Source organism: Etheostoma spectabile, chromosome 12 (assembly GCF_008692095.1).
Source record: "Etheostoma spectabile isolate EspeVRDwgs_2016 chromosome 12, UIUC_Espe_1.0, whole genome shotgun sequence".
In the NCBI taxonomy this organism is placed as follows: Eukaryota; Metazoa; Chordata; class Actinopteri; order Perciformes; family Percidae; genus Etheostoma; species Etheostoma spectabile.
In genome coordinates, this window is record NC_045744.1 from 5,455,928 (window position 1) to 5,463,207 (window position 7,280).

Consider the following 7,280-nt stretch of genomic DNA (forward strand, 5'->3'; position numbering starts at 1 on the left):
CTGCCAATTGGCGACCCAATAAAACGGGTCTGCGACCCACTTTGGGTCGCGACCCTAACTTCGGGAAACATTGCTACATCACTTGGCCCTTTAGACCATCATTTCTCAGGAATGCTTTTTAACAGTTCTTCCTCTTCCTGTGTCAATAGCATTATGTTTAATTGTCTTTTTGGGTGGAGATGAATTCCTTCTTGTACCTGTACTGACCAAAACAGAGCATTTTTTAGTTAGGCCAGTGGCTGCACTGGCCCACGTGTCTACAGAAGTAGCTACCCAGTCAGTTGCTTTCTCTTCCTGTTGCACTATTTTCCCCAGGTCTTTTCACTGCAGGTTTTTGCTTTTATACGGTGAAACGTGTGGTGAACTCCACATCCTGTATAACTCTGCAACTTTGTTGTTTAAAGTCACCCCCGCAACTGCTGTGCTCTCTGCGTCTGAATATACATAATTTACAGTGATTCTTGTAGGCGTGACACGTTTCAGTTTAGCTTCATATTCTTTATCTGGTCCTGTTGTGTTTTTGAACAACAGGGTAACATGCAAATTTTTGTCTGACATTTTATCCTGTGGTCTAGATATTGCATTTCTTCCTTCAGTCAGTAGGGCAGTTGCAGTGACGTGAGGGGGTTTATTTGGTATGTTTAGGGAGTAGTAAAAATGAGGCTGTCCCTGTGTGTAACAAGCATTGTGTGTCCCTGTGTGTAACAAGCATAGTGTGCGTACCTGTGTGTAACAAGCATTGTGTGTCCCTGTGTGTAACAAGCATAGTGTGTGTCCCTGAGTGAAAAAATCTCAGGCATCTGGCCATCAGACGTTTAACAGAGTATAAGGATCAGGAAACACAGGGTGTCTTTGTATAACAGCACTGTTTATGCCTGATAATACTGGTAACCACGCTAGCCTTACGGGGGGAGAGATTCCTTTACTGGGAAGATTGGGGGTGTTACAGGGGGAAATTTCACACTTGATTATTAATCCTGCTTTATGAAGGCTTCATAACGGTTTTATTCATTCATAGACCTTCTTGTTTTCAAAGGATATTGTCTGACACGGGTCGAATTGATTTTGGTCTGATTTGCCACAGTTCTGCTCTTTCACTAGGCCAGTGGTTCCAAACTTTTCAGCTCAAGACCAAAGAGAAATTGATTTCCCCGGGACCCAAATTTACAAAAATACACATGAATCATGTGTAACACTACATTTTAACCAGTGGACCAAAGACGGAACAAGCCATGAATTTAAATTCTATGAAGTATATTTAGGTCCCTAATAAAAGTAACACAAAAACGAAAAGGTCCTATTCTACGTTCTGTGTCTCACCCCTTTCCTCTTTCTCATTTTATCATTTTCCCCTCCCATTCATCATCCATCAGTACCACACCACATTTTTTAAATAATGCTGAATTTAATGAGATGATGTGGCTGGTGAAGATATCAACCAGCTGGATCTAGTCTAGGTGGGTTTTTGGAAAGTGCCAGTCTGAGGTCATGTTTTTTGCTGAGATTTAGTTGTTTCATGTACTTTGTTTTCAGGTTAGGCTACGAGTCCGAAAAGCAAGATTCACACAGTATGTTGTGCCACAATTGAATCAACACACTCTAATGCTTTTAGCTAAAAGGAGAACTCCACCTGCTGGAGTGAGAAACTCCAAAACTGTGCTAGGGGTGGGTCTCAATAGCATTTACTGCAACTGCTTACCTGACAGTGTGCACCAGTGCTCTAACTCTGTCTGATTATGGCAAAGCTCTAGTGATGCACAGGAGCTGGGAAAGGATACCTCACCCATTGGATGGTTGGAAGATCCTGACAGTCAGGGAAGTACCGGCTAAGTTCTCCTGTAGAACAGACATGTGCCTCAACAATGTTCTGTTTCACAGAGTCACGCAGGAAACACCTGTGTTCTCTAGGTAAGCCGAAAGACAGGAAAACATTGCCGTCCTCTCTATCCATGCTGGGACTGCACAGTCCCAGGCGTGAATGATCCTTGAATGATTCTTCCAGCTCCAATAGTTGTTGTCCTTTCCTTGAGGATTTGTGGTCAGTGTGTTGACCTGGTGGAAAATGTCACAAGGTAGGCAAATTTTGCCAGCCACTGATTGTCCTGAAAATGCTTGGCAAGATTTGGTGTCTTCATTTCTTGAGATAGGCCAAGACCTCTTCTCTCAGTTCCACACTCTCTGCAAAACTCTCCTTTGGAAAGCCACCTCACTCACAGTGAAAGAGCAGGTGTTCTTGCTCTGCCCATTCCCGATAACTACTGTGAAGGCCTTGATGTGTGGTCGCTTTTTTATTAGTTCACTACTCGCACAAACCATATCAAAAACTTCTCCAAGGTCAGGCTAAATGCTTGGCGCCAAAGCTTCTCTGTGGATGATCAATGGGTCACCTCACAGTTGGTATCACACTACAAACATGGGCCACGAAACCAGGCCTACACCCAGTAATGCTTTTGGACCACAGTACAAATTCCAATACAGTTCATCCATTCCAATTTGAGGCTTTCAAATTTGTCCACCAGTCTGAAAATATCTTCTCCTCTTGTTGTTGTGTGTGAGGGGTACAGAACAAGAACTCTCTTGATATCTTTACCACTGATGATCTGACAAAGACCATTAACTGGGGATCCCAGCCACATCAAAGACTATCTAGCTGGCAGTGAAAACAGTTTTAGTTCCAATATTTCCTCTGTAACTAACTTTTGAATGTCTCTGCAATGTTTGATTCTGGCTGCAACGGTTGTTATTTGACAGTGGGATCGACTTGATTTTGTTTGCTTCCTCCCAAGACAGAGAGACACACATCTTTCAAAACATGGTTTTATCAGCTGCTCTCCCATAGAATGGGGCTTCTTTGCCTTGGCAATGTGGAAGCTGAATTGGTATGATGCCTTCAGCGGGCTCGGTTTCCTTTGAAGCCTGATAGTAACAGGGAGAATCATTAAAAATACCACTTCATTTGTTACATTAGTCTCACACGCTGCATTTCGCCGGGTTTACACGCTCGGTAATACAAACCACACACCCACGTATACTGACTCTTCCATCGTCAAAAACGGGACGTTCTAAAACGCTTAACGTGAAAAGCTAACGAGGTTTAATGTACCTAAAACACGATCAATTATCACTAGGGATGAGCGAGGACAGCATTATGTATCTGTATCTGTATGTTTACCACAGAATTATCGGTAGGATCCGTACTCGGACGGCGGGGCCTAAACCGGAAGTGGTCATCATTTAACCAGGAAGTGGGTCAGCGTTCTCTGAAATGGTGCGGGGCTTTTAACTGGTATTTTTAAGAATGCATATGATATGATTGATCAAAATATGTTATATTTATTGCTGATTTGAAAACTATTACATGACAGCATCAAGCTTCAGATCCAATGGTTGTCATGGTAACAACAAACTATATACAGAACGTTTTCAACAATTAATACAACACATGCGGTTGCAATATGAAGTAAAATGTATGGACAAGAGTTTTAATATCAATAACTTTCTTTTGTTTAACTTTTATTTTTTTATGACTCAGTGTGATTTTGTTTTTTTGGGTTCTTTTTTATTTTTTTATTTATTTTTTATATTCCCACCAGGTATGTGTGTGTGGTGGTGTGTGTGTGTGTCGTAGAGAGAGACACAGAGAGAGAGGGGGCGGGGGGAGGGGGGGGGGGGCAGCTGACAGTAAAAAAAAAAACAATCTCCATGGCAGAGACGCACCGGGAGTCACATTTAAACCGAGCAACACGGTCTGAAACCCCCACAAGCCCAGAAACTTACTGGTTATAAGTCTGTAAGTACATAAACCAAAGTAAAAACAAACTGAAGCGAAGAACACTCTAAACGTTAACGAACAGATCCGCGACCCGCCTGCCTGCCTGACGAGAGGGAGCGCGCGCGCGCGAGAGAGACGAGAGAGAGAGCAAGAGAGAGAGAGGGAGCGCATTTCCTTGTTCTGTGTTGTGTGATTGATCTGAGCGTGTTGTATGCGGGGGGGGACGCTGGATTATCCAAGCGCTGCGCGGCCGTTGAGGAGTTGAGTTCAATCCGAGCACGGATATTGAACTCATATCGCGTATGATACTTGTACTTGGCAAAAGGCTTTATCGCTACCGGATACCGTTTTCAGCCGGATACTAGGATTCACCCCTAATTATCACCATATTTCTCTCATGATTGGTGACACGTTAATGTCAGCTACCGTCCATAAATAATAGGACTTGGGTCAGATTTGTTAACAGTTTTCACTGGTTTTGAGGAGCAATATGTGAGGAGAAATATGGATGATAATGTTCGTTGTTTAGGTACATTAAACTAGTTTTCCTTCGCCATAGACACAAATGAAGAAGGAAAACGTAACGTGAGATAACTTCTACAATCGTTGGATTTCAGTTTAGTTTTTTTGACAGGTTTAAGTGTTCATGACAAGATATGGCCATGGTAAAGATGTGATGATTGATCGTTGTTTAAGTACATTAAACCACCGTTAAGCTTTTTCACGTTAAGCGTTTTAGAACGTCCCTCAAAAAAAATGTCAAACACGCACTTTGCTGCCTAACTCACATTAGTAACAAGCCCGCCAGACCGGACCAATTGCGGTAACAACGACATGTTAGCTAGCTAGCAGCCGTCACAATAACGACACACAAAAATATCTAAATGGTAATGTACACCAACAGAAAAAATGTATTGACTTACTTTTCCGCTGTCAAAACACTGTTTTCTTGAAGGACTTCTCTTTGTGTAAAGGAAAAATTCTTTGGGACTTTCCCCGATGCTGGAATGTTTTGTTTGAAGCTGTTGTCCAGGTTATTTCATTTTAAAACTCTCATTACTGAGTACTTCCACACATATACACATGACGCCTCTCTTCTCCATTCCGAATATTTTGGTAAAGCCAACATAAATAAAGTCGTCGTTATATTTTCGTTTAGACATCATATCAGACTGACAGACCACAGACTTTGGAAAAGAATATGAATTTGACAGCAGGGGGCGTATAGCATAGTCAAGATCAGGTTAGGGAGAAAGAGCGCAGAGAGAAGAGCGCGAGAGAGAGAGGGCGCGAGAGCGAGAGAGAAAAAACCCCACCAGCCTCTGAGGTGAACAGACCAGCGAGCAAAAAGAACGCTCATTCACATAAGATTGATATGCATTTTACTCTGCCCAATTGGCGACCCAATAAAACGGGTCTGCGACCACTTTGGGTCGCGACCCTAACTTCGGGAAAACATTGCTACATCACTTGGCCTTTAGACCTCATTCTAGGAATGCTTTTTAACAGTTCTTCCTCTTCCGTGTCAATAGCATTATGTTAATTGTCTTTTGGGTGGAGATGAATTCCTTCTTGTACCTGTATGACCAAACAGAGCATTTTTAGTTAGGCCTGGCTGCACTGGCCCACAGTTTAAGAAGTAGCTACCCGTCAGTTGCTTTCTCTTCTGTTGCACTATTTTCCCAGGTCTTTTCACTGCAGGTTTTGCTTTATCGGTGAAACGTGTGGTGAATCCACATCCTGAACTCTCGCACTTTGTGTTTAAGTCACCCCGCAACTGCTGTGCTTCTGCGTCTGAATATACTAATTTACAGTGATTCTTGGTAGGCGTGACACGTTTCAGTTTAGCTTCAATTCTTGATCTTCCTGTTGTGTTTTTGAACAACAGGGTAACATGCAATTTTTGTCTGATTTATCCTGTGGTTGATATTGCATTTCTTCCTCAGTCAGTAGGGCAGTTGCAGTGACGTGAGGGGGTTTATTGGTAGGTTTGGGAGAGTAAAATGAGGCTGTCCTGTGGTAACAGCATTTGTGTGTCCCGTGTGTAACAAGATAGTGTGCGTACCTGTGTGAACAAATTGTGTGTCCTGTGTGTAACAAGCATAGTGTGTGTCCCTGTGTGTAAAAGCATTGTGTGTCCCTGTGTGTAACAAGCATAGTGTGCGTCCCTGTGTGTAACAGCATTGTGTGTCCTGTGTAACAGCAGTGTGCGTCTGTGTGTAACAGAGTGTGCGTCCTGTGGGTGTGTACGCATAGTGTGTGTCTGTGTGTAACTAGTAGGTGTCCCTGTGGTAACAAGCATCGTGTGTGTCTGTGGTAACAAGCATGTGTCCCGTGTGTACACAGGGTGGTTCCTGTGTGTAAACAGAGTGTGCGTCCCTGTGGTGTGTGTGAACAAGCATAGTGTGTGTCCCTGTGTGTAAACTAGCATAGTGTGTCCTGTGTGTAACAAGCATGTGTGTGTCCCTGTTTGTGTAACACAAGTGGCGTACCTGTGTGGTAAAACAAGCATTGTGTGTCCCTGTGTGTAAACGCATAGTGGCGTCCCTGTGTGTAACAGAGGTGTGCGCCCGGTGTGTGTGTGTAACAAGCATAGTGTGTGTCCCTGTGTGTAACTAGCATAGTGTGTCCCTGTGTGTAACAAGTATAGTGTGTGTCCCTGTGTGTAACAAGCAGAGTGTGTGTCCCTGTGTGTAACAAGCATAGTGTGTCTCCCTGTGTGTAAAAGCAGAGGTGGCGTCCCTGTGTGTGTAACAAGCATAGTGTGTGTATCTGTGGTGTAAAAAGCTAGTGGTCTCCCTGTGTGTAACAAGCAGAGGTGTGCGTCCTGTGTGTGTAACAAGCATAGTGTGTGTCTCTGTGTGGGTAAAAAGCATAGTTGCGGTCCCTCTGGTAACAGAAAAGTGGCGTCCTGTGTGGTAACAAGCATAGTGGTGCGTCCCTGTGTGTAACAAGGCTTTGTGTGTCCCTGTGTGTAACAAGCATTGTGTGTGTCCCTGTGTGGAACAAGCAGAGTGTGTGTCCCTGTGTGTAACAAGCACCGTGTGTGTCCCTGTGTGTAACAAGCAGAGTGTGTGTCCCTGTGTGTAACAAGCATAGTGTGTCTCCCTGTGTGTAACAAGCAGAGTGTGCGTCCCTGTGTGTGTAACAAGCATTAGTGTGTGTCTCTCTGTGTGTGTAAAAAGCATAGTGTGCGTCCCTCTGTGTAACAAGAAAAGTGTGCGTCCCTGTGTGTGTAACAAGCATAGTGTGCGTCCCTGTGTGTAACAAGCATTGTGCGTCCCTCTGTGTAACAAGAAAAGTGTGCGTCCCTGTGTGTGTAACAAGCATAGTGTGCGTCCCTGTGTGTAACAAGCATTGTGTGTCCCTGTGTGTAACAAGCATTGTGTGTGTCCCTGTGTGTAACCTTCAGAGTGTGTGTCCCTGTGTGTAACAAGCACAGTGTGTGTCCCTGTGTGTAACAAGCTGTGTGCGTCCCTGTGTGTGTAACAAGCATAGTGTGTGTCTC

At 43.9% G+C, this 7,280-nt stretch overlaps 1 protein-coding gene and 1 long non-coding RNA gene across 2 annotated transcripts in view; both read left to right on the forward strand.

Annotated features, from left to right (window-relative positions):
* LOC116698808 (uncharacterized) overlaps positions 1-4,453 on the forward strand; it is a 5,361-nt gene extending 908 nt beyond the window's left edge. Inside the window, exons 2-3 of the long non-coding RNA XR_004334305.1 lie at positions 769-771; positions 4,316-4,453. This is a non-coding gene — a long non-coding RNA (uncharacterized LOC116698808). The remainder of the gene's footprint in view (positions 1-768; positions 772-4,315) is intronic.
* Positions 1-7,280, forward strand: part of LOC116699268 (trichohyalin) — a gene marked incomplete in the record, with an annotated part of 124,483 nt that overhangs the window by 61,284 nt on the left and 55,919 nt on the right.